Source organism: Mustela putorius, unplaced genomic scaffold (genome assembly GCF_011764305.1).
Source record: "Mustela putorius furo isolate JIRA1106 unplaced genomic scaffold, ASM1176430v1.1 tig00003942_pilon_pilon_pilon, whole genome shotgun sequence".
NCBI classification, from domain to species: domain Eukaryota; kingdom Metazoa; phylum Chordata; class Mammalia; order Carnivora; family Mustelidae; genus Mustela; species Mustela putorius.
This window is the reverse complement of record NW_025422087.1, coordinates 3,691,548-3,717,633: the sequence shown is the minus strand read 5'-3', so window position 1 is coordinate 3,717,633 and position 26,086 is coordinate 3,691,548. Positions and strand designations below refer to the sequence as shown.

The 26,086-nt window shown below is 40.8% G+C and overlaps 1 long non-coding RNA gene across 1 annotated transcript in view; it reads right to left on the bottom strand.

Moving 5' to 3' along the window:
- Positions 1–13,756: 13,756 nt before the first annotated feature.
- The window catches only part of LOC106003933, a 51,697-nt gene continuing 39,367 nt past the window's right edge, over positions 13,757–26,086 (bottom strand). The window contains exons 2-3 of the long non-coding RNA XR_006603568.1: positions 15,838–15,900; positions 13,757–14,511 (exon numbers count right to left, since the gene is read on the bottom strand). This is a non-coding gene — a long non-coding RNA (uncharacterized LOC106003933). The remainder of the gene's footprint in view (positions 14,512–15,837; positions 15,901–26,086) is intronic.

Genomic DNA, 26,086 nt, shown 5'->3' with positions numbered 1-26,086 from the left:
TTTTCATTGCTTATTGGCCATTTGTATATCTTCTTTAGAGAAGTTTTTGTTCAGGAGTCTTTTAAAAAATGAAGGAATTATAAGTCTCTCGTAAACCATCTGCTGTCCAAATTAACTAGTCCCCAATCTCTTTGGCTTTTCCTCATGAGGGCTTCAACCCCTACCCTCTTTGGAATGGCTCCAAGTTCCTGCACTTCACTCTAATTGAGCCAATGCCCATGGAAATTTTTTTGTGCATTTCTGAAAGACTCACTTTTGCTGCCAACTTTGCAGAAGCTTCACCCAAAGATCCCACCTGTCTTTCATTATAGACCAGTGATTTAGTCCTTCCTTACCTATTCTGAATAATGTTGGCTATAGTTGGTATCTCCTCTCTTCTGTAGTGAGACCCTCTCTGTCTGTCCTTGGAACTCTCTCTTAGGCCACACCCTGTACCTGAAACACTATTTCATGGCTAGCTCAAAAACCTCCTTCTTCTGATATTCCAATAATCCTAAAATCAGACTTTTCTCACAAAGCCTTTCCCAATAAGCTAGACCAATATGGTGACTTCCTACTCTTTTTCACTCCCCACTAAAATCCATCTTGTCTGAACTTGTCATCCACACAACCACACCAAAAATTCTTGCACCATTCCTATATTCATTTCATTTCACTAACTAACACATTTGTTATTTGTCTGGGGCTGGTTTGCCCAGTCATAGCTGTTAGTCTGAATCAGTGAGTTCCACCTTACATTGAGGAACTTCTAGAAGAAAGGAGCTTTTCATCCTTGGTTACAGCTGCTAATGAGAATGTTCTGCTTTCTGGGTGCCTAGGTGGCTCAGTCGGTTAAGCATACCACTCCTGATTTCGGTTCAGGTCATCATCTCAGAGTCATGAGATCAAGCCCTACATTGGGCTCTGTGCCTAGCTTGGCGCCTGCTTGAGATTCTCTCTCTCCTTCTACTTCTGCCCTTCCCCCTGTTCATGCTCATAAAATAAAATAAAATAAATAAAATAAAATAAAATATTCTGTTTTCAGACCAGAGAGATTTGATTCAGGTTTTTGTCTGTGGTCACTAGAGATACAGAACTGAAGTGATACTGTTTGTTCCCATAGCACACATGTTAACTAGAGGAAAGGAAAGCAAAGCTGAATGAGACCAACATTCATTAAGACCCTTTTTCATGTGCCCTGCCCTGTGTTTGATGCTTTAAACACAGCACCTTACGGATTTTCACCTGAACCCAATGAGGAAAGTATCATCATTGCCACTCAAATGAGTGCCACTCAAAGCTCAAAGAGGTTAAAGAATGCACCTGAAATCAAACCACAAGTTCAGTCCATAAGTTCAGTCCATAAGTTCAGTCCATAAATTCAATCCATAAGTTCTGGAACCAATATGCAAATTTATGTCTATACAAATTTCTCTGTTTCTGTGGTTTCCCTAAGCATATATAGGAGGTAGTACTATTCACCATATTTTTTTTTAAATATGGAGCCTCAGAGCTTTCTCAGTGCATATATTGATCACAAGGGATGGAAGATAGCAGTGAAAATCCATCTGGTCTATAAAATTTATTCAGTTTATATATTGTACTAATGATGGTTGAGGAGTTTGATGTAGATACAAGGAAGAAAAAATACAATGAAGTATGATGGTTCTAAGTAATATTTTCATAGAGAAAAGCTATATGGATCATAAGAATAAGTTTTTGACCCAATTCTTTCCTGCATGATGGTAAGAATAGATTGCTCTGGGGAAAGATAATAGGCTACTATGTATGGACTAAAAACCCTTTAAAGGGTCCCTTACTCTGTGCATTTCTGGGTTTGTAAAGTTTTTTGCTGTCTATAGCAGTGGGCCAGTTAGTATCCAGTTGAGTGGAAAAGGTTTTAGGAAAGATTCCATTAAAGCCACAGTGAAAGTCTTTCTCACCCCCTAATTATGAGCAACTATTATTAGAGCACCATCTGGGCTTGTAGGTGGAGTGTAGTTTATTCCAGATGAGACTGTGTCTCTCATCTATCTCGCCTTTTCCTTTCAGGCCTGTTTCCGTCTCAACCCCTACTTGGAGAGTGGAGAGGTGAAGGGTAGGACAGAGAGGAGAAAACAAAACAACTCTTTTGACCTATTCCTGACGATTTCGCCATTGGATCTTAACACTTTTATACATCTATTTTTTATTTTTAAATGAAAATTATATGAAACATTTAAGCTGCCATCGAATTTTACAAGCAGTGTGATTGAATTTAGACTATTTCTTGAGAGCATGTTTTGACAGACCAGCAGGATGGGGCCAGGGACAGGACTGTATAATACGTATATGTGTGGGGGGTGGGGGGGATAGAGATGGTGGAGCTGAAATTTAGAAAGTAGCCTTGAGGTCTGGAGCTTCTGTTTCTCTTGATTTGTGGGGACAGAACTTGACGCAGAATGATGGCAGTGGTTGAAATTTCTCCCAGTCACCAGGAAGGACTGGGAGAAAGTCCAATGAACTTTACCAATGAACACACCATGTGAGCCATAAATATAAACCATGTATGTAATTTTAAGTTTTCTAGGAGTCATATTTTAAAAACATTTTTAACATTGTTAAAAAGAAACAGATGAAACTAAATTTAATAATATACTTTAGTTAGGGACACCTGAGTGGCACAGTTGGTTAAGCGTCTGCCTTTGGCTCAGGTCATGATCTCAGGGTCCTGGGTCTGAGCCTTGCCTCAGGCTCCTTGTTCAGTGTGGAGTCTGCTTCTCCTTCTCCCTCTGCCCCTCCGCTTTGCTTATGCTCTCTCTCAAATAAATAAATAAAATCTTTAAAAAAAATAATAATATACTTTATTAACCTGCTATATTTCAAATATTATCATTTTGACATGTAATCAATTTTACCTCCTATACTTCTACACTTAGTGAAGGAAGAATCTCCTGGGGTATAAAAGGTCAAGTCCCAATGTATTTTTGCTTTCATATCATTACTTGCATCACATTGCCAACATCCCTTTGACCCAAGCAAGTTGTATGGCCAACCTTAGTGTCAGTGTGAAAGGGAACAATGCAATGGCATAGATTTAGGGAGTTGTGATTCTTTAGGCTATTTCTATAACAATTTACCATACCATACTTTATAGAATATATGCTATTTGTGTTTCATGCTCCCCACATGAGCAACTTTTTATTTTGGAAATATTGGTTCTTAGAGTGTCTTGTTTTCTGTTGTAGCCAGTCTGGAAGATGGTCTCCAATGATGCTTCCTACCTGGTTTTTACATCCCTAGGTACTAACTACCCTCCCATGTTGAATAGGGTGACCTGTGTAACCAATAGGTTACTGTGAAAATTACAGGGTATGACTTCAGAGGCAAGGTCATAAAGGACATTACAGCTTTTGCCCTGCTTACTTGGACCACTTGCTTTGGGAAAGTCAGCCACCATGTTTGAGGACACTTGATCAGCTATATAAAGAGACACACATGATGAGGCATGGAGGCCTCCTACCAATAGTCACATGAGTGAGTCACCTTAGAAGCAGACCCTTCAGCCTCACTCAAGCTTCAGATGCAACTATAGCCACAGCCAACTTCTTGACTGCAACCCGATGAGACCGTGAACTAGAGCCACCCCTGAAGCCATTCCCAAATTCCTGACCCATAGCAAGTCTGAGATAGTAAATACTTATTGTTTTAAGCCTTTTTTTTTTTTTTAAAGATTTTATTTATTTATTTGACAGACAGAGATCACAAGCAGGCAGAGAGGCAGGCAGAGAGAGAGGAAGGGAAGCAGGCTCCCCGTGGAGCAGAGAGCCCGACGTGGGGCTCGATCCCAGGACCCTGGGATCATGAGCTGAGTGGAAGGCAGAGGCTTTAACCCACTGAGCCACCCAGGTGCCCTGTTTTAAGCCTTTTAAGCCACTGAGCTTTGAGATAACGTGTATTGCGACAGTAGGAAACTAATACAATTGCCTACTAACTTCATTTAGAAAAGAGATCAAAGGCCTGAATTAATCTATGTCATATTTTGGTTACATAGAGAAATAAAATATATTTGTCTTAGATACTAAATCTAAATGTTTTCCCCAGAGGTGAAATGTAATTTGCCTTTTATATAAAAATGTATTTTTCTTTTTTTTAAAGATTTTATTTATTTATTTGAGATTAAAGGTGGGTGAGCAAGAGAGAGTGTGCGTGCAAGCACAAGCGGTAGGGGTGGGGGAGTGGGAGAGGGAGAAGCAAGCTCTCCACTGAGCAGAGAGTCTGATGCAGGGCTCAATCCGAGGATGCTGGATAGTCACCTGAGCCAAAGGCAGACACTTAAATGACTTAGCCACCCAGCCGCCACTATATAAACATATTAAAATAAAAAATAAAAAATGAATAACCAAATTTCATATCTTGAGCTAAACATATCCAGCACCATGAAATGTGTATTTCCATGTAACAAATGAAACTAACAAATCTTTGCTTTGATTTTTATACAAAAAAGATATATTTTTTAAACATTTTGGAGTATAGTGAGCTAAGGAATTTAGCTAAACAGCATGTCCATGGGGACTTCTAAATTTTCTTCAAACAAATCCTAGATACAAAAATGGTTTGTGGAGATTCCCTTGGGAACTCCCCTAAATCCTGCTTTACTGCTTGGTACATTATGTGCTCTCAGTAAATAGCGTTGAGTCATTCAAGATTTAGGCAATACAGTGTTGTGTTGCTTTTCCTTCCACTTCTTTCTGCCTTCTTTTATAATGTCAGGAAATGCATATAAATGCAAATGGCCTTCAGAATGATAAAATCTGCCCATATATTAAAAATTCAGGCTTTCAAAGCTAATGGCCACAGCTATTACAACACAGCCTAACCCCATATACCCACATCCTAACCCTCAATCTGAGAAACTGAGTTCCTGAACTCGTGACAAGTTGAGAAGCAGCCTAGTTATTGTGGAGAAGACCCCAAACATTTAATAATTGGTAATATTTCTGAAAATGGTTGTGGAGGTAGAAATAAAAGCAGAAGGAACAATTGATTATCTATTTAAACAGTATTTAGGGTTCCAAATACCCTCCTTACCTCCGTAGAGCAGGTGGTTGCTGTGTCTATTCTCACCCTAGCAGAAGTTTGGGGTTTTATTCTCTGGAGAGGTCTCTTAACTGCAGAATATCAAGAACATACCCTTACCCCACCCCTAACCCTAACTCTAGATTTGAAAAGAAAAGAAAGAAGATGTGGTGTATATAGACAAAAGAATATTACTCAGCCATCAAAAAGAATGAAATCATGCCATTTACAACAATATGGATGGATTTGAGTATTATGCTAAGCAAAATAAGTCAGAGAAAGACAAATACCATATGATTCCACCCATATTTGAAATTTAAGGAAGAAAACAAATGAACAAAGAGGGAAAAAAGGAAAGAGAGAAGCAAACCAATAAACAGACTCTTAACTAAAGAAAACAAACTGATGGTTACCAGAGAGGAGGTGGGTGGGGGGGATGGATGAAATAGGTGATGGGAATTAAGGAGGGCACTTGTGATGAGTACCAGGTGTTATATGGAAGTGCTGAATCATTATATTGTACACTTGAAGCTGATATTACACTATATGTTAACTAACTGCAATTTAAACAAAAACAAAACAAAAAATAGCCTAACCTTGGAGTGTATGTCAATTGCCAGCAATAGAATTTATACCACAGACTTATTTTGATAGTACTCTTAATTGTATAACCTCTTCTCTTATTTTGTTTCTTTTCTGGTTTTTTTTTTTTTTATGCTTCCTTTTTGCTTTCCAGAGGTTTCCATGTTTTATAACCAGCATCCTGTTTCCTCTTTAGTAAAAACTTCTAAATCTTGAAAAATTAAAAATCCAGTTAAGATATTTGTGGTTATGTAATGAATGGAATGTAACCTTGTTTATCCAATCCTAACCTTAGAGTCGTCCTACCTTTGTTTTCTTTGGGTACTTCTCAAGCTTCTTTTTAAATATTGTTTTTCTGGGCCCTTTTCTTGACTTTTAATCTGGGAGCTAAGAATTCTGCATTTTCAAAGCTATTTCTCTTCCTCCTTTTCCATTCTGACTTCAGGGAAGCTAGCTACTTCAACTCCTTCCCATTTTTGTTTTTGCTCTGAGGATGCATTTTGGGGTTCAGCTATTTCTACTTCGGAGTCCTTAGACGTGGTCCTGGGCCTTTGCGTCTTGTAGGTGCTCTGGCAGCTTGTGTCCGTATTCAGCGCTTTGACCCCAGCGTATGCGTCATTCATTCATATTCCTCCTCGCTCAGGCTTTCTTCTTCCTCTTTTTCTTTTCTCCTGTAACAATGCTATCACGAGTTTCCTTTCACTGCAGATACATCTGCTTAAATATTAAATAAACAACTCACCAGCTACTCTTTGGGCAGGAAACAGTTGATTTTTACTGTCTCAGGGACTATATCAGGTTTTCTCCGTGCCTCTTATGGTGGATAATGTAACTGACTTGGTTGCCAAAATGTTTCTTACAGTTTTTAACATTTGCTAAATTTTTTTTTCTTTTTAGAAATTGGGCTTACCTCAATAGGTTTTGCTACTTGTTCCTTTGCTTCCGATTCCACAAAGGCAGATCCCACTGGATCTCCAGGAGTTCTACAAAATAGTACACTGCTGTAAACAACATTGTCACATTTCCGAAACGCTCTTTCAGTGCAGCTGCAACTAACATTTTTTTGGAAAGTAACTTCCATGATCATTTAGAAGCAGCGTTAAATATGTAAGGATTTAATAACTATATAGATTAAGTCTTCAGAAATCCTCTTAGAAGGTCAATGAAATTTACCTTGAATATAAAATATGTATAATCTATAGCTATCTATATCATATCCAATCTTATCATATCTATCTATCTAATCTAATATATAATATCTAATCTAATATCTAATATTTTTAGTGTTTTATTATAGGTAGTACATGGAGCTTAAGGACTCAACTTTTAGAGTCAAATGGAGCTGGAGTTGAATCCTGGCTCCATGATTCATTAAAGTAATTTCTGAGCTTTGGCTGCCTCATCTCTCCATGGAGATAATAATGGGTATCATGTGGGGATTATATGAAGTAGCATATATAAAGTACTTAGCATCGGACTTATGCAAATCAGTGGGATCTGCTATTATTATCTGCTTTGTTGGGCTATGCTCTATGTGTTTCTTGACTCTTCCATATCATACATTTGTTTTGTGCCAAGGAGTATGTTTCCTTAGTGGAAAAATTTATTCAATATTGTACTTATTGCCCTGATGGTCTAACATTAACTTTCTGTTCGTAGGTATGATTATAGTTCTTTCTATCTGTGAAATAAACCCAAAAGAAGTTGAGATATTCAATTAATTAATAGAGAGTCTCACCTAAGACACAGGGTCATTAAAAAAAATCAATGAGCTTATGCCAATTGCCAATTCTCTATGTCACATGAAATCCAGACTCTTCCCTATTTGGAATACTTGGGCTGGTAGAACTTAATGGTAGGCTTAATCTGGCCATATTTTACTTGAAGTTTCATTCAATAAATGAAAGAGAAAGACCCACATAATAATCAATTATGAAGAGTGAATGGGCCAAACCCAACCCTAATCCCAGTCTCAGTTCTGCCTTTTGTCTACAAGTTGCCTACACTTTATCTGATGCCACCCCGGATGTGGAAAAAGGAGTGAAAGAAAAGATAAGAGAAGATGGACCACTTGGGCAGCCAGGGTCACCTCCTTTGACATGGAAAGGACATATGGATCTCCGTGGTTTTGGATACAGTTCAGAAAATGGCTGGGCTTTAGCTATCTTCAGGTACCCCACCCAGAGATGTGTCCTCCAGGCTCGGCAACCCTAGAAGCTATGTTGGGACTGTGGGTAGAAAGAGCTCAAACTTGAACTTGAGCCAGACCTCCATGCCAAGGAACTACACAGCAGAGAAGGCCGTCTGAAGACTCAACCAGGGAACCCACAGATGTGTTCCAGCAGAGATCCAGCATGCAGTTCCTACCATACGAAAGTCAGACTGTGTGAATTCAGAGAAAAAGTATTGCCTTTCACTCAGGACAGCCCAGCAAGGAGCTGCTCCCCCTCCTGCCTGCCCACTAAATAGGCCAAGTCACTGGATGAGGGTGAGTGAAAGTGTTTGCAGACCACCCTCCCTTCCCTTATGCTGAACTGTGGGGGAAGAAGAGAAAGGCTTGGAGTGGAATATAAAGTTAATATTTTGTGAGGAAAACATTTAATTGTGCAAAATAGCAAATGTAAAGATCGGAAGAATAATGCAGTAGCTTCTACCAATCAGCATCAGTAATTAGGAACTCAGCCAAGCACATTTCATTTATGCCCTCCAACTTCCTCAGCCCCAATTATATATGAAGCAAGTCCTAGATATTATACTATTCCACCCACAAATATTTTAGTATAAGTCTCTAGAAGATAAGAACTTAAAAACAACCACTAGATTCCTGAATGTTATCACATGTTCCCTGAGTGTGTCATACCTTGTAATGGCTTGTTTGAATCAGGACCCAAATAATTCCATACACTGCAATTGGTTTTTATTTCTTTTTAGACTTTTACTCTATGGTTTCCTCCTACTACTACTTTTTTCTCTTGCAACTTATTTATTGAAGAAAATCTGTTGTTTTCCTGTAGTTTCCCACAGTTTGGATTTTGCTGATTGCTTCCATGTGATGTTGTTGAACAAGTTCCTCTGTCCCTGCATTTTCTGTAAATTGGTAGTTAGATCCAGTGGCTTGATCAAGTTTAAATTATTGTGACTTTTTTTTGGCAAGACTGTTTTGTAGGTGATGCTATATTCCTTCCTGGGAAGACTGTAATAGCCAATTGTCCTGACCTCTCTCTTTTTTAATTGTGGCAAAAACATATATAGATATGTATATATAATTTCCCATCTTAGCCATTTTTAAGTGTACAGTTTAGTAGAGTTAGGCACATTCACATTGCTGTGTAGCCAATATTTGAAGTTTTTCATTTTATAAAACTGGAAGTCTATGCCCATTAAATACCAGCTCCCCACTTCTCCCTTCCCTCCAGCTCTCAATAATTCTCTCTATAAATCTGACCACTCTATATAAATGGAATCATACCATATTTGTCTTTTTGTGACTGTTTTATTTCAATTAGCATCATGTCTTAAAGTTTCATCCATGTTGTAGCACGTATGCAAATTTCCTTCCTTTTTTAGGTTGAATAATATTCCGTTACACACATTTTGTTTATCCATTCACCTGTCAATGGACATTTAAATTGCTCCTACCTTTTGGCTACTGGGAAAAGTGCTGCTATGAACATGTGTATACAAATAACACTTTGTGACCCTGCTTTCAATTCTTTTTGGTATATGCCCAAAGGAGGAATTGTTGGATCATATGGATATTCAATTTTTTTTAAGTTTTTATTTATTTATTGGACACACAGAGAGAGAGACCACAAGTAGGCAGAGAGGCAGGCAGAGAGAGAGGGGGAAGTGGGCTCCCTGCTGAGCAGAGAGCCCGATGTGGGGCTTGATTCCAGGACCCTGAGATCATGACCCGAGCCGAAGACAGAAGCTTGACCCCCTGAGCCACCCAGGCGCCCCTGGATATTCAATTTTTAATTTTATTTTGGGAACTGCCATACCGTTATCCATAGTGGCTACCCTATTTTACATTCCCACCAACAGGGCAGAAGGGTTCCAATGTCTCCATATCCTTACCAACACTTGCCATTTTCTGGTGGGGTTTTTTTTTTCCTTTTCTTTCATTCTCCTCCTCCTCCTCATTTTTCTTCTCTTCCTCCTCCTCCTTTTTATTATTATTACTTTTGGCTGTAGTCATTCTAATGTAATGGGTGTGTAGTGATATCTCGTTGTTTTGATTTGCATTACCCTAATTTAGTGATGTTGAACATCTTTCCAAGTGTTTGTTGGCCATCTGTATATCATCTTTCAATGTCTATTCAAGTCTGGTCAGAGATATGATTTATAAATATTCCCCCCCATTCCCTAAGTTGTCCTTTCACTCTGTTTATTGTGTCCTTTGATGCACAGAGGTTTTTGATTTTGACGTAGTCCAATTTATTTTTACCTTCATTGCCTGTGCATTTTGTCTTATCCAAGAAATCCTTGCCAAATCCGTTGCACAGCTTTTCCCCATTTTCTTCTTTCTTTTAGTCATCATTGATGATCATAGCCAAAATAACTATTTCATCAGAAGTTCCAATATTCCATTTCTGTTCTTCTTCATTGTTATCAGCTGGAATGTTTCCATGAAAAGAATTTTCTTGGGGCACCTGGGTGGCTCTGTGGGTTAAAGCCTCTGCCTTCAGCTCAGGTCATGGTCTCAGGGTCCTGGGATTGAGCCCTGTATCGGGCTCTCTGCTCAGCAGGGAGCCTGCTTCCTCCCTCTCTCTCTGCCTCCTTGTGATCTCTCTGTCAAATAAATAAATAAAATCTTAAAAAAAAAAGAAAAGAAAAGAAGTTTCTCCTCATCAACTACTTTATTACCCCGAGCTTCATTTTAAACACAAAAATGCATACTTTCTCTCTAATTACAAGTTATCAAAATGATGTCTTAGTTCCCTAGCATCCTCATATGAGACAAATGAGTTGAGGATTTTTTTTAAGTTTCATTATCAACTAACAGCCTTAATAATATATGTGTTTAATCCACTGCAGTTATTATTTTTTTTTATGATTGATCAAATGTTTCCACCTTTAGATTCTTTAAGTTGACTCCCAAATTATTTTGGCAGGGTCCCAGAATTCTTCAATTGATTCCTTGATTTCTGGTGTCCTAAGATTTTTGAGGCCTATCTTCCACATTTTCTGCCCCAGACCTGAATTGACCATTGAGATAGTATTTAAGATGGGCAGTACTGAGATTTTAAAATCTAGCATGAGACAGCTTTATTAAGCTCAACATTGCACAGTTGGACCGAACCATCCCAAGATTCTTGAAGAACAGCATAATTGGGCAGCCATGGGAAAACATAAAATGATCTCATGTTTATACCCTCCAATGAATTGAAAATTCTCAATAAATATATAGACTCCAAGTGGAGTGGTCAAGGAGGCAGCTGGAGACATAAGTTTTGAGCTTAGGGAGAAAATCTAGGCTGAATGCACAAATTTGGGAGTTATCCACAGAGACTTGTAAGTAAATCTTAAAATGTTTAGCAAATTAGGAGGAAACCAAGATACTAAAGTAGTTTTGAAACTAAGAGGAGAGTATTTCAAGGAGGTCAGTGCTGTTAAAGAGAAAGGTTAAGAGAGAAAAGGACCAAAAAGTGACTCTTGGATTTGGCATAGTGAAAATCATTGTGACATTGACAAGGAGTGTGGCTGGCATCAATGGAGTGGACTGAGGAGATGGACTATGTCCTCATGCACATTGCAGAATAGTGGATTCCAGCTGTGCCACCAAACGAGAGATCAAGGAGTCTCATTACCAAAGGCCAGTCCTCCAAACAAGAAAGCAGAGGACAATGTTTGAGTGGACAGCTTGGAGCTAGAAGAGGATAGCAAACTAGGGGCACACCAGACTCACAGCTTGTCTGCTTATTTTTTAAAATTGTGGTTTAAAAAATGCACAGTTTCTTAGTCATTTTGAAGCATACAATTCAGTGGTATTAATTGTATGTACGCTGTTGTGCAACAAATTTCCAGAATTATTTCATCTTGCAAAACTAAAACTCTGTCCCTTGTAAACAACAACCCTCCATTCCCCCCTCCTCCCAGCACCTGGAAGCCACCATTCTTTCTTCTGTCCCTATGAATTTGACTACTCTAGATATCTCCTATCAGCTACATGCTTGCTTAAGAAGGCTGAACTCAGATCCCAGAGAGCTATGTGGGAAGGTCCCTACAGAAAACTATTCGGATGATAGTTGCAAGCACAGACTGGCAAGTCCCAGAAGAGGGACTTTTTGCAGCTAAGCAAAAGCAGCATTTTGGGAATCCAGGGATAAAAGAGAGACCACTGAGTGGGTGGGATATTTCCATAGCCTGCAGCGGCCTGAGGAATGAGCCAGGGTGAGCTAAGGATGGACAGGGAGAGGAGTAAGATTCCAATGGCCCACGTGGAGAGAAGCAGCAGACGATGGCTGTTGTGACACGATTAGGGAGGGGAGAGAAGCAGGGTGGCTTCAGCAACAGCTGCACAGAGGCTCAGCTGTGAGGACTTTGCTCAATCTGTTCCTCCTCTCAACGGACCAAATGGTGGAAGAGCGGGGTGAGGTCCATAACCAATGTTTCTACCTATTCTCACTTCAAGCAGGCTCCAATCAGTCCCTCGGCTTGGGAAAAAGGACTCAGCCCTCCTACAGCACTCTGCCCAGGGCGGCAGGGCTAGGAGGCCGCTTCAAGAGACAGAATGCACCCAGCACACTTAGCCCATTCAAAAGGCTTGAAGATGATCTGAAGTCAAGGTGCCAAATGTTGCAACCAAAGTCTCAGATTTTCCAGTCCTGGTGCCGTAACATGGGATGACATAGGCTGAGTTCCTTCCTTAGTTACTTCCTGAGAAGCCTATACTAGGGGGAGGCGGTGACAGACGAGTTCACTTGTTCATTCAGTGTGCTCATGTGGTAATGGCACTGTATGAATTTTAACCATCATACCAGTAGCCTGACATTTAGTGTTGTAGACTGTTATTTAGCTTGCTTCCTGGTAAATTACCCAGAACCCAGGGGCCCCTGCTTCTTTTCCCAATCATGCCACCTACTAGCTGTACGACCACAGCCAAGTCGTTCAACAACTCTGAGCCTCTGTAGCAGGCGTATGATGAGAATAAATAATACCTGCCCCACAGAATTGTTTCATTAAATAAAAACCTGTCTATAAAGCTAATTTATTAACTGTATATTACCAAACACTTACATCTAATTTTTTATCCTTTAAAAGATACAACTTGTCAAATTGTCAATAAATTGAACTCTTCCCATGACTTCCCATTGCCATGGAATAAAACTCAAGCTCCTTACCAGGCATTAGAGTCCATACGATTTCATCCCTGCCTAATTCTCTGACCTCATTTCTTAAGGTCCTCTTGCTCTCTTTCATGCAGATTCTTATCACATTGAAGTCTGTTCCTTAAGCATTCCAATGCTGTTCCCACTTCAGGGCCTTTGTAATAGTTCTCTCTCCTGCCTGTAATGCTTTGCAGTTGGCTCAAAACTTCACCCACACTGGTCCCAACTGAAATATAATTCAGATTGGTTATCATAGCTAATGTTGTTCCCTGAACCGTTGATAGTCTCTATTACAGTAACCGATTTTATTTTCTTTATGAAATTATCGCTCAATTATCGCTCTTAAGTATGTTTTGTTTATTGTCTATGTTCCCTACCAAAAGGAACATAAAGAATAGAATTTTGGGGACGCCTGGGTGGCTCAGTTGGTTAAGCAGCTGCCTTCGGCTCAGGTCATGATCCCACATCAGGCTCCTTGCTCCGCAGGGAGCCTGCTTCTCCCTCTGACTCTTCCTTCCACTCTGTCTGCCTGTGCTCGCTCTCACTCACTCTCTCTCTGATAAATAAATAAAATCTTTAAAAAAAAAAAAAAAGAATAGAATTTTGTCTTCAATATCTCTGTCTCTCTCATCTAAAATGGTGCCTGGCTTGTAAGAGGAGTTTAATAAGTATTTGTAGAAACTATTTACTGCTAAGGAGATTCTTTGTGTTAGATTTTTAAGGAGCTATATTCATGGAAGCAAAATAAATTGGAAACAATAATTTTATATCACAAAGAATATGGTTTTTCAAATATATCTCTAGTTTTTATATACAACATTATATTAGATTCAGGTGCACAACAGAGTGGTTGGACAATTCTGTCAGGCTCCTCCCGAGCAGAGCTCCCATCTGTCCCCACACAGCGCTCTCCCAACACCATTGACTGTATTCCCTGTGCTGTGCCTTTCATCCCCATGACTTACTCATTCTATAACTGGAATGAATTGTACCTCGCACTCCCCTTCAGCCGTTTTGCCCATCCCTCCACCCTCTTCCCTCTGTCAGCCATCAGTTTGTTCTCTGTATTTATGAATCTGTTTCTCTTTTTGTTCATTTATTTATTCGTTTGTTTTATTTTTTAGATTCCACATATACGTAAAATCATAGGGTATTTGTGTTTATCTGTCTGCCGTATTTCACTTATCATTACCATCTAGGTTTATCCATGCTGTCACCAATGACAAGGTCTCCTCTCTTTATATGGCTGAGTAACATACATAATTTTACGTACACACCACCTCTTCTTTATCCGTTCATCTATGGACAGACATTTGGATTGCTTCCGTATCTTGGCTATTGTAAATAATGCTGCAATAAGTATAGGGGTATGTATGTCTTTTTATATTAGTGTTTTCATTTCCTTTGAGCAAACAGCCAGTAGGGGAATTCCTGGGTCATATGATATTTTTAATTTTAATTTTTTGAGGGACCACCATACTGTTTTCCACTGTGGCTGCACCAATTTACAGTCCTACAGACCGTATACCAAGGATCACTCTTCTCCACATCCTCCATGGTCCTGGAAGAAAAATAAATTTCAAACTTAATAATTTTATATAACTGTAAAATAACTATGATTTACATAATATTTTCATTTTATTAGAATGATAATTTTATGTAAATTTTATAAGTAGGTTTATGTGCTCAATAATTATATCACAAAGAATCTGGTTCTTCGTGCCTATGTATTTTTTAATCAAAAATTAAGTTTGTATTGAATGTTATTTTGTAATCTACTCTTTCATCTGTGACCCTGATGTTTCTCCTACAACTTTTTTAATGGTGACATGTGGATGAACCATATTCTATTTAGCTAATTTCCTGTGGTGCATGTACTAAGGAATGCTGGGTCCTGATAAATATGCCAAATTTCCCTCCAGAAGGGCTGTGCCAATTCACTTTCCTACCAACAGTGTAAAAGAGGTACATTTTCCTGAACCCTACCAATACTGAATTTTATCACTCATAGAGCAAAACAAATTTTTTTTTGCTAATGTGAGAAGTGAGAAACTATCTCTTTGCTTTATTTCGTGTTACTTTATCTGCTTGTAAGTATGAACTGTTTTTCTTTGCTTTTCCATCATGTTGTATTTCTTCCCTTATGAATGTTCTCTTCATTTTTCATTGGGTCTGTTTGGTTTTGTTGCTGATTTTCTATGGTAGTATATTCATCTTTTATTGATTTTTCAAGAGCTCTTTTTATAGTAAGGTGATTGACCTTTGTCACAAATTGCAAATATTTTCCCAATAACATTGTTTGCTTTTTATTTTGGTTTTGGACCTGAGGTCCTGTAAGTCTCTAGTCAGGCTCTAGCTTGGAACCTAAGCCTGCCAGGAGGGAAAGTTCAGCACAAGGAAATCTAAGTCCCAGCAACAGCAGGCCTGGGGTCCTGGATAGTACAAGTTCAGGGCAGGGTGTATGAGATGTTTAAATAATTCGGAGCTAAAGAATCCTAAGATAACCTCTAGAACAACAAGTTACTCTTTACTTACTGATGGACCTATGGAATACCCTTCACTTCTGATCCAATTTTGTTTAAATTTTAAATAGGAACTTGAGGGCGCCTGGGTGGCTCGGTGGTTAAGCCGCTGCCTTTGGCTCAGGTCATGATCTCAGGGTCCTGGGATCAAGTCCTGCATCGGGCTCTCTGCTCAGCAGGGAGCCTGCTTCCTCCTCTCTCTCTCTCTGCCTGCCTCTCTGCCTACTTGTGATTTCTCTCTGTCAAATAAATAAATAAAATCTTTATAAATAAATAAATAAATAGGAACTTGAGAGATACAAAGGAATGAAGCTATAATGATGAAATGATAGGTATTAGAAATCTTTTTAAATGATTTTACATACTTTCTTTCAAAAAGCAGTCTTCCTCTGCCTTTTCAGAAGGCCAGTATGCAATCATGGCTAGACCTATGAAGAAAGATTCTCAGTGAGAAATATTTAGTGTGTATGTGGGTGTGTGTGCACATGTGTGTGTGTGCAAGGAGGAAGGGGAGTACATCATATTACCTTCCATGTCCAAGTGATCATTTTTGATAAAATGCTTTTTGAGTAAATACATGAGTGGATATCCTCAAAGAGGTGAGGCTGCTTTTCAGTGTGGCATGACAGTTAGAACCCATGACTCATCTTTTGCCAAAGACTTCTGGAAGATGGGCGAACCTTTCCTTGGTCGACTCTAACTCCACTTGGAATGTAAACCTACCCTTCTTGTCCCATACCAGTGGAAAATGCTCCCTGATTCCTATCATCAACCCTTGGGACTGTTATTAAATATCGCTCCCCTGTCCCACGTTGGGACTTCAATATGGCTGCTGCTCCTCTGGCCTCTCTGCCTAGCAGAGGGCTTATTTACCAAACCTTCCCTCAGCCTATTTCATCGGTAACTTTCTATTCATTTCTGCTGGTTCTGCTTTGTGTCAAAAGTGTCAGAGAAGAAGGAAGATGATGAGTTACAAGGTGGTAGGCAGGAAGAATGTGAAAATAAACAGCTAAGGCCCCAGGAGCAATGACCCCACTGGGTCAGAGTCCAGTTTTCTCCTGCTCCCTGAAGCCCTTGCTGACATCCCACAGAACCCCCTGGTGCCCCGAGGGGGCCTTTCCATGGTCAGAAAACCTTAGGTATCAGCAACATGGAGTCTAGGTGGTGAGGAACCATGGTGTTTTCTAGCTGTATGAAAAGCACAGTGTCTCGTGCTAAATACGGTTCCCTTCATGAAGCACGTGACAAGAATCATCTAAGAGCTTCATAAACATAGTGGGACAAAAATACTGGATATGAACATTTTAATCAGAACATGTGTTTCGACAGAGGTGGAAGTTCCATGTGCCAAATATTCCTACATAAACCCCCCACCCACACTACTCCGTTAACATTACTAGCGCATCCAAATATTGCAGGCTTTTACAGGATTTGCATGTGTGTCTACAAAGCTTTAACAGACCTTCAGAAAGCCAAACTTTGTAATTAGAGCCTACCTTTCCTAAACCACAAGAGTTATTTAAAAAGCAGATATTCCTCACTGCCCGCGTCCCATTCCGACCTCTAAACTCACTATTTCCTATAGACCCAGGTTCATCATCCCTTGTTTATTAGGCATAAATACGTTTCCATCTGTGACCTGTGGTTCACTGGTATTTGCTCCTTTATGATCTGTCACTTGTGTCCTGCGGCTTGAAGGCCTTTTTTTTCCCCCTTAAGGTAAAAGAGCAAAGTTTTGTCTGCACATCTTTCTGTTTTAGCATGCAGGTAGCAAGCAGGATGCCTGGAAGAGATACACAATGACCCACCAGAATCTCTCCATCATGAAACTCTTCAGATCCTAGAGAGCTGGTCCTCATATCGCATCAGGTAACCATCTTGAAAGTAAAACTAATCTTACTCCCCATCCTAGGAAACACAGTTTAATGTGGCCAAAAGTGACCATACATGTCTTTAATCATTTCAAAGGTATTTTATTGAGAAACTACTGTGTGCTGATCATTAGTTGAGATTTGGAGGAATCTCAGTAGAGATTGAGATTAGTAGAAATGGGCAGGAAAGGAAAAACCCTTTTCTGATGTTAATCCTTCTTTAGACTGGCAAATCCTACCTTTCCAAGTTCGTTAGAATAGGAATAGTCTCACAAGGGGGAAACCCACAAATATTTCCCCAACCAGCCTGTTCGATGTCCTAGATGTCTCATACAACCCTGTCATCTTTAGGGTCTGTCAAGGACAGGGTAAAGAATGAAGCCAAGAGGAAGAAGGGCCTCAGGAACAGGACAGAGCCCCACTCCACCAAAACCTCAACCAGTTCCCAATTTTGATTCGCCTCTCTTCATTTCTCTCACACATTCTTCCCTAATCTCGAGTGTGTTTTCCACCCCACAGCATTTCCAACAATTCCAACTTTCTCCCCAGCTAATAACATCCTTGGTATTTATAAAGTTTGCTGGTAATGCCACCAATGAAATTAGATTATAACAACATCTATTCAACAAAGCAAGAGATCTCTAAACGCTATGCAGCCAGACTCTCTCATTGGAAGTCATCTTTGTTATGATGCATTTTATCATCTCCTCAAGTTTGTAGTATTGTGATTTGAATCATAATAGCCCTGGAATGTGGCATCAGGTCCCATTTTATCTTGTAAATTCCAGAAAACTGAAGACCACAATATATGGTTTTGGTGGTCTCCTTGGAAGACTGGCATGGGTCCTTACATGCTGACTACATGCTATTTGGGGACACTGTCCATGGGAAATTGACTTAGATAAACTCCATTCACACATCTCTTGAAACCATGTAGGGTAAAAGTACTTAGATTCATTTGTTAACATATTCAGCATGTGTTGACTGTGGGGTTTTTCTTTGTTATACTCCATACAAAAAGAACACTTGTGGATGGAGGGCAATCTGTAGGTGTTAAATGGGAACCAGCCAAAATGGCCTGGTCTCTGCACTCAGGGCACCTGGTCCAGTATGGATGGAGTCTATCGCAGGTGCTGGGACACCATAGTGCCAGGCAGAATGTGTCTGGTGGAATGAGAAGCATGTGACCTGTGGTAGGGAGTTCAGGGCAGGAGAGGCCCCCTTCAGCTGGGGCGAGGAAGCCAGCTCTACAGAGCACAGGCATGTTACCCAGCAGAGTGGAATAGGGAGAGAAGCCACCAGGAGTCCACAGCTGCCTGCTGTCCCATTGGGAATGGAATGGAATGGAATGGAGAAGAAGGGAAAAGAAAGGAGAGGAAGAGAGAAGAAGGAAAAGGAAGGGAGAGAAAGAGAAGGGAGAAGACAGAAGACAGAGAAGGAAGATTACATAGGACTTGTCTAGGATCTAGTACAGAATGGGAAGAGGCAGGGGGCAAAACTCACTCACTTGGCTTTCAATAATAATAATTGTCATAACAATAGCCATTGGTTGAACATTTAATATGTACCAGGCACTTGGCTTTTCACACATTAATTCTAAGGAACCCCTCTCCACACACACACACACATTGGCCTGGTTTACAGATTAGGACATTGAGGCCCAGCTACTGCATGTCAGAACTGGGGTTTGACTGGGCATGTCTGACCCAAGGCCATGTTTTTCTTCCCTCCATTGTGTTGCCAACTGACTGCTAGAACGGTGATTTCTGAAGGTTTTACAGAGCTGCTGTGGTACTATATCTGTTTATTTGCATGGCTAGTCTGTTCATTCTTTTATGCAATCTCCTCAGTATTTTGGTTTCCTCCGTGTTGCTGGGCCGCAAAGTCTGGGTCCTCCAGATTGCCTGGCCAGCGGATCTGAGTGTTGAACAGCTTCCCCCGCACTACCCCTCCCCCCCAACCCCTATGACAAGACAGTGTTTACTTAACTGGAAGTGCTGGATACCACGTGTCCCTGTGCACACTGACAATCCCTGGGGAGTGTCAGTCCACAAAACCTTTCCTTCTTTTCCCAAGCAAGTGTGTGAGGCCTTGAGGTGCCCTGGATTCTGCACTCACTGAACTTCCCACAGTTGATGAGCGCTGGATTGTGGTCGAACATTCTCTCTAGTCTAGCCCCTCGGGCTGCTTCAGGCTGTGATTCCTTCATTTGCTGCCCACAGAGCAGACAGCCCGGGCCTGCCGCCAGACATCCTGGGCACTCACCACCCATGCAGGCCCTCTGATGTGGCAGAGGCCCTCAGCACCTGGGGTGCCGTGTTTTCCCCTGGATTGCTTTTCCTCCGCTTCTCAGGCAGCGCCTGGCCTGCTCCATCCCCCAGGCACCTGGAATGTAGCACATCCCATATCACCCACATTGCATAATTCGACTCTGCCCCTGGAGTCGAGCCCCTTGAGGGTCGAACTGTTTCTAATTCAGCTGAAAACGGTGGGACCCCCCCCCCTTCATGCGCCCAGGATTTGGCACTTTGCTACATTCCATACATATTTGCTAGAAAAACAAATACAGAGTGTTCAGTGAGGTAAGGGCAAGCCCTCCAAGGGGACATGCCTGCAGGCTCTTTGGATCTGGGCCACTAAAACTTTGGAGAAAACGCGGGTCTAGGGATAGAACTTTGCAAACACAAATATGAAGAGGATATCTGATCTACTGAAGGAAAAACCAGTGAGAAAAAAAACTGGGCCATCCCAGAGCAGAGCAGAGGGAAAGGCACACACCAGACATCTCTTTGAGTTTTTCAGTTCAGAAGATATTGAGTAGATTATATCATGAAAACATGAAAACGGCAATGCAAGGTGAGGCTTCCTTTTCCAGTGAAAGAGTGGTTTGTGCTACGCTAAATGCGTTTGCTGGAGATCTAGAAATACAAAATGAATTTGAACCCAGGTCTCTCAGCCCTGGGGAGAAGAAATAGCATATATGGAGTTCCTATTTTGTCCTTTACCACTTTTGTCATCATCCCAGCAACTTGGTGAGGTGGTTTGGTCCCAGCTTTTGAGGACATTTAGTCTTGGAGAAATTAAACAATGACCCAGCATCCCTCGAATGGGAAGTCTGGTCTCTCTGACTTCAAAGAGCTCAATCTGCTCCGTTTTCAGCTTTAAGGCAGGCCCTCCCCTTGGCGTCAGACCTTCTGTAGCTTGCTCCTGGAGAAATCCCAGCTCAGTTCAGCCACAGGAAAGAGACCAAACTTCAAAGTCCCCTGGGGATGTTACCTCATCTGCTCTGAGGTCAAATACTTTCTTTTCACTGTCATTCACTTGTGAGTCCATTTTTCCAGCCCCAGCTGACATCTCTATCTACGAACCGGGACCGGGACCTAGACAAGGGGACGGAGGTTGCACCTTCCCCCACTGCCCTGAGATTCCTGGGCTCCGTGAGCCTCCCCTCGGCCCATCCTGCTGCTTATCTTGTGCTCTTAACAAGTGGCCCCTGGACCTTTCCCCATTTTGCTTGCTTCTTGAGACGGAAGCTCTTAAAAAACAAACAAACCAACAGTAATTTGAGGTTATGTTAAAAACCTGTTAGAGGAAACCAACTGCCCTTGATGAGTCATCTTACATAAAAAAGGGAATGAATTTTATGGCATAATGAGCACTCACATGCTAGCTAGGGGATAATGGTGGTAATCAGGCACACCGTCTCAACCCTGCTGCGCCTGGGGAAGGGACTATAGCAGAGAAGCCTGCCCACCCCGCTGGTGGGGAGGAAGGAATGTGGGGCTCCCCTTGCCCTGCTCCTTACTGGCTCAGCACTTTGGACCAGACTGTAACCTCACAGAACTTACAAGATATAGAGGGAGGGCTCTTTGTAAATGTTAACACTTTTTTTTTTTACCTTCCCATTGTTGTTTCTATCCCAATCCACAGGGCCTCTCTAGCTTCTCATTGGTGATTTCAGTATATTTGCATGTATTTTGGTAACTGATCTATTTTGGACTTATTTCTACTACCCCATTTTTGTTTTCTATTTGCCCTGTTTCCTTCCTGCCTCTCTCTCTCTTTCTGATTTTAATTAATGGATAATTTTTAATAATTTGTTTATCTAACTCAGGAGAGCTGTTATACTCACAGTTATGGTCTTTGCAGAGAAAGGATACAGATTAAAATCAGCAGTGGCCAAAGGCACATGTGTGGAGTCCAGGAGGACCAAGCATGAGCCTCCAGCTGTCTTCTCCCAGAGGATTCAAGCACACGGCATTCTGTTCTCCCAGCAACAATGGGTGACACACGCAGAGGCTAACTCTGCTAACTAGGGAAGCTCTCATGAGTCTTGGTGTCCAGGGTTTTTGATGGGGGTAAGTCACTGCGACACTTTTGCTATGTGGGCCTTCGGTGTCATAATCAACAAATCACTGCCAAACCTGATCCTGTGAAGCTTTCGTCTTACGTTTTCTTCTAAGAGTTTTAGATCTTACATTTAGGTCCTTGATCCTTCGTGAGTTAATTTTTGCATAGGGTGTTACATAAGAGTCCAGCTTCATTCTTTTGCATGGATGGATGGATATCCAATTTTCCCAGCACCATCTGTTGAAAAGACCATCTTTTCCCACATTGAACGGTCTTGACACTCTTGTCAAAAATTATTTGACTGTATATATACACAGGCTTTTTTCTGGGCTCTCTCCGCCTTTAATATTTTATCCCCACTTTTTACCTCTGCAACTTTGGAAACACAATATTCTACTTCTAATTCTTTAGTGGTTCTCCAACTTGATTGTGCACCAGAATCTCCTGTAAGACTTCCCAACACAGACCACTGGACTCCTCATCCCATGATTCTGATTTAGCAGATCTGAGATGGGGCCTGAGAATTTGTATTTCCCTTCTGTCTTTCCTTCCTTCCTTCTTTCCTTTCTCTCCCTCTGTCTTCCTTCTTCCCTCCCTCCCTCCCTACCTTCCTTCCTTTTTTAGAGAGAGAGAGAGAGAGAGAGAGAGAGAGAGAATCTCAAGCAGGTTCCACACCCAGTGTGGAGTCCAATGCAGGGCTGGATCTCACGACCCTGACATCATGACCTGAGCCGAAATCAAGAGTCGGATGCTTAACCAACTGAGCTATACATGAGCCCCACAATCTTTTTATGACAAGAAAACTGAAGCACAGAGAGATAAAATGAGTTTCCCATGGTCATAATGCTAATGGCTGTGATTGTTGACATTTGAACCCCAGCACTCGCCTTCCATCCCTTGTTCTGTGCAGTGTCTTCTATGGAAACAATAGATATAATGGTAATTAGAATTGCAACCAGAAAATATGTCAATATTTGTGTCACTTGCCTCACTCAAATTTAGCTAAGGAGACCCAAGGCAAATGAAATCGTATTCTGACTGTTGCTAGATTTAGTTTGCTTTTTCCTACCTGCTTCCTGTCTTCCCAGTAACAGACTAGGAATAAGATGGTGGCCCCATGAAAGTGGGGTCACAGGGATCATGTCACACAGTGGGAAGAAGGTCAGTTTTGCCATCAGCTCGCTGACCTGCTACTCCTGATCAGGGTATCTTGGCAGTGGCAGACCCTGGAGAACACATCCTCAGAGGTCATTTGATGTTGACTTTATGACTTCACTCCCCTGAAATTTCCTAGGAAACGTTGGCTGTCCTATTACCATCACAGATGAAGGGTCTCTTGGTATTTCTCTACTGTGGCTCATTAACCACAGGGCAGGGCTGGTGAAAGCGAGGTACATCTGGATGGATTATGACTCAAGACCAGTGTTTTATCCTATTTTAGTTTCTATATATTACCAGTTTATTTAGGAATCTAAACTCATTCCTTTAAAACAGAAAATGTTCAAAATTGTTTTCTAATAATTTTGTCCAATCAGTCTTGTCAAACTTTACCAACAAGTAGCTCATGCATTATTCATACTTTTGTCAAATTTTGTAATTCTTAGGTATTCTTGAATTAGAACAGTCTCATTTTGATATTTAAGGCTCATTCACTCCTGTTCATTTCCAAACTTCTACCTCAAAAATCATTCCAAGCTTTCCCTGCCTCATCTACCTAATACCAAGTAGACCTGCCTTGGTTCATGGGGCTTATGAGGTTAAATGTGGTTTGTACAAGTGGGATTGAAAGCAGGTTTGATTCCCCTGACAAGATCAGATTTGATTTAGTAGGCAACATTCCAGACCACATGGCTCTGTAAGTTATGCTAGCTTCTCCTCACCCGCCCTTCTCCCTGTCCCTGTCCATACCAAAGACGCTCCATCTCATACCTCTTGATCCTGGGATTACCCTTTCCTTCAGGTTAACTGTCTTTGATCCAGTATCAGCAATGTGACCCAAGCCTAGTTCTTTTCACTGGAGTCTGTTGGACCTCTTAGAAACATGCACATCTTTGTCTAGGCAGATGGTGAGTGTGGCTGTTCCACTGCAGAGACCTCTCTCCATCTTGCCATCATCCTGAAGTTTCTCTTCCTCTTGCTCAACTAAGAGGGGCAGAGTAGAACCTCTACTAGATAAGCTGATGTTCAACCAGGGAATAAAATACAACTCTCCCCTCTTGCAGTCTTCCCAAACCTTTAGAGCTGATTCTCTCTTGGGGCCTTACCGTTGGTTTTAGAGAATGGAAGGAAATAACTTCTCATAAACACTGTATTAGTGAAAAACCTGAGGACTACTTTACCTCTTAAATTTTTTCTTATGGTCACTGGGTTTAGGGTGGGGTGGGAAAATAGGATTGGCTCTGAACTGGTGCCTTTCATAGGCTCAGAGGTGAAGAGATAACCCCAACTGTTGGCAACTCTCTCAGTGTGGGGTACTTAATGCCTCTGGTTAATTCTAGGACACTGGAAAAATTTCACTTGATGTTCTGTTATATATAATGGCATGTCTTAATAGTTTTGAGCAGAATTTATCCAAATTATTTTTCAGCAATAAAAGCCCAACTTACTAAGATCTGTGTGCTTAGTATGAGGTCCAACATCCATTTTTCCTATCCTCTTTGCTAGCAGAACCATGATTTTGTTCATGAAGAAATCCTCTTCTCTCTCCTATCTCTCTCTCCCATTATTTTTCTGGATCATTAAAGAGTGAGACACAAACATGGTGTTTCATCATTCCTAAATATTTCAGTGCATATTGTCTCAACTCAAGGAATTTTCTTATAAAACCACAGGACAATTATCTAAACCATCAAACTAATATTGATTAAAATATTATTCTCTAATCTATAAACCATATAAATATTTTGTCAGTTAATCCAATAATATATGTTTCAGAAAAAGAAAAACCAAGACATTTAATTGTCACATTCTTTAGTCTCCTTTTAATCTACAACTGCTCCTGAGTCTGACCTTGTATTTCATGACATCAATCTTTTTTAGGCGTATAGGCCAATGGGTTTATAGACTGTCCCCAGTTTGAGTTTGGCTGGTGTTTTCTGGAGATCAGATTCAAGAATTCACTTTAAGAGTGACCTGTTGATTATGCCCATTGGGCAGAGAATTCAATTTCTTTTTATTTTTTTTAAGATTTATTTATTTTTGAGAAGAAGAGAGAGAGAGAGCAGTGGGGAGGACAGACAGAGAGGGAAAGAGAGAGACTCTCAAGTGGCCTCCCCATTGAGCAAGAAGCCCAATGTGGAGATTGATCCCTCGACACTGAGATCATGAACTGAGCTGAAATCAAGAGTCAGATGCTTAACTGACTGAGGCACAGAGGGGTCCCAAGAATCTGCCTTTCTAATAAAGTCTCCAAATGTTACTGAAGACACTCTTGTAGGGACCACAGTTTAAGAACCACTGTTTCAAAAAAGATTTGTTAACTTTGGGGTAAAAGCTACTTTCAGTTTCTGATAAAAAAAAATGATCATCTCCTTCCCCAAACTATAATAGTACCTATAAAATTTTACATTCAATCTTCAGGATCGACACTCCTTCTACCCAGGCTAATTCATGTATGCTCTGGGTATTCCTAAGGATCTTTAGAGGCTGGTTGTATTACTTGGGGAAACGCAAGTATTAAAATGCAGGATTTTCCATCTTAGGATGCTACAGTAAACTGAGAGTGCATATTCAGTTCTTTCATTCATTGCTTTAGCCAGAAAATATTTCCCAAGCTCTTAGCAGGTCCCAAGCATTGTGTGAGGCAATGAGAATAAAATCCGAACCTCCACAGAGGTTACATAAGGCAACCTCCACAGAGGTCACACATGTGACTTGGACCTATAGGCAATTGTACCCTTCATGATAAGTACAATCTCAAGGAAAGGAACAGGTTAATAATGGCAGAATCATAAAGCCTTCCACCCCAGACCCTGCCAAGTCAAAGAGGCAACCCCACCCATTTTTAAGTCAAGGCCTATAGTCCCATTTCCAAGTGTGTGCTTATTTCAATCCTTATTCTGTGACATGGGTGACTGGTGTTTCCATGTGAAATTCTTCTGCGTTTGGTCCTGGTGCTGTGAGGTCAAACGAATGAAGCTCTTAAACAAGAGGGTCGTGGAAAGTTTCAGAGAGAAAGTGGTGTTAAAACTACAATCTCAGTGAAGAACAAGACTTACTTATGCCAAGGAACATAGGAATGGGGTAAATGTGTTCCAAATACTGAGCATGGTATATCAGAAAGTCTAATGCTAAAATTCAGGTTGAAGCATTTGGACTTTTTTTCCTTATTTAAAAAAGAAAGAAAAGAAAAAGAAAGAAAGAAAGAAAGAAAGAAAGACAGACAGACAAAGGA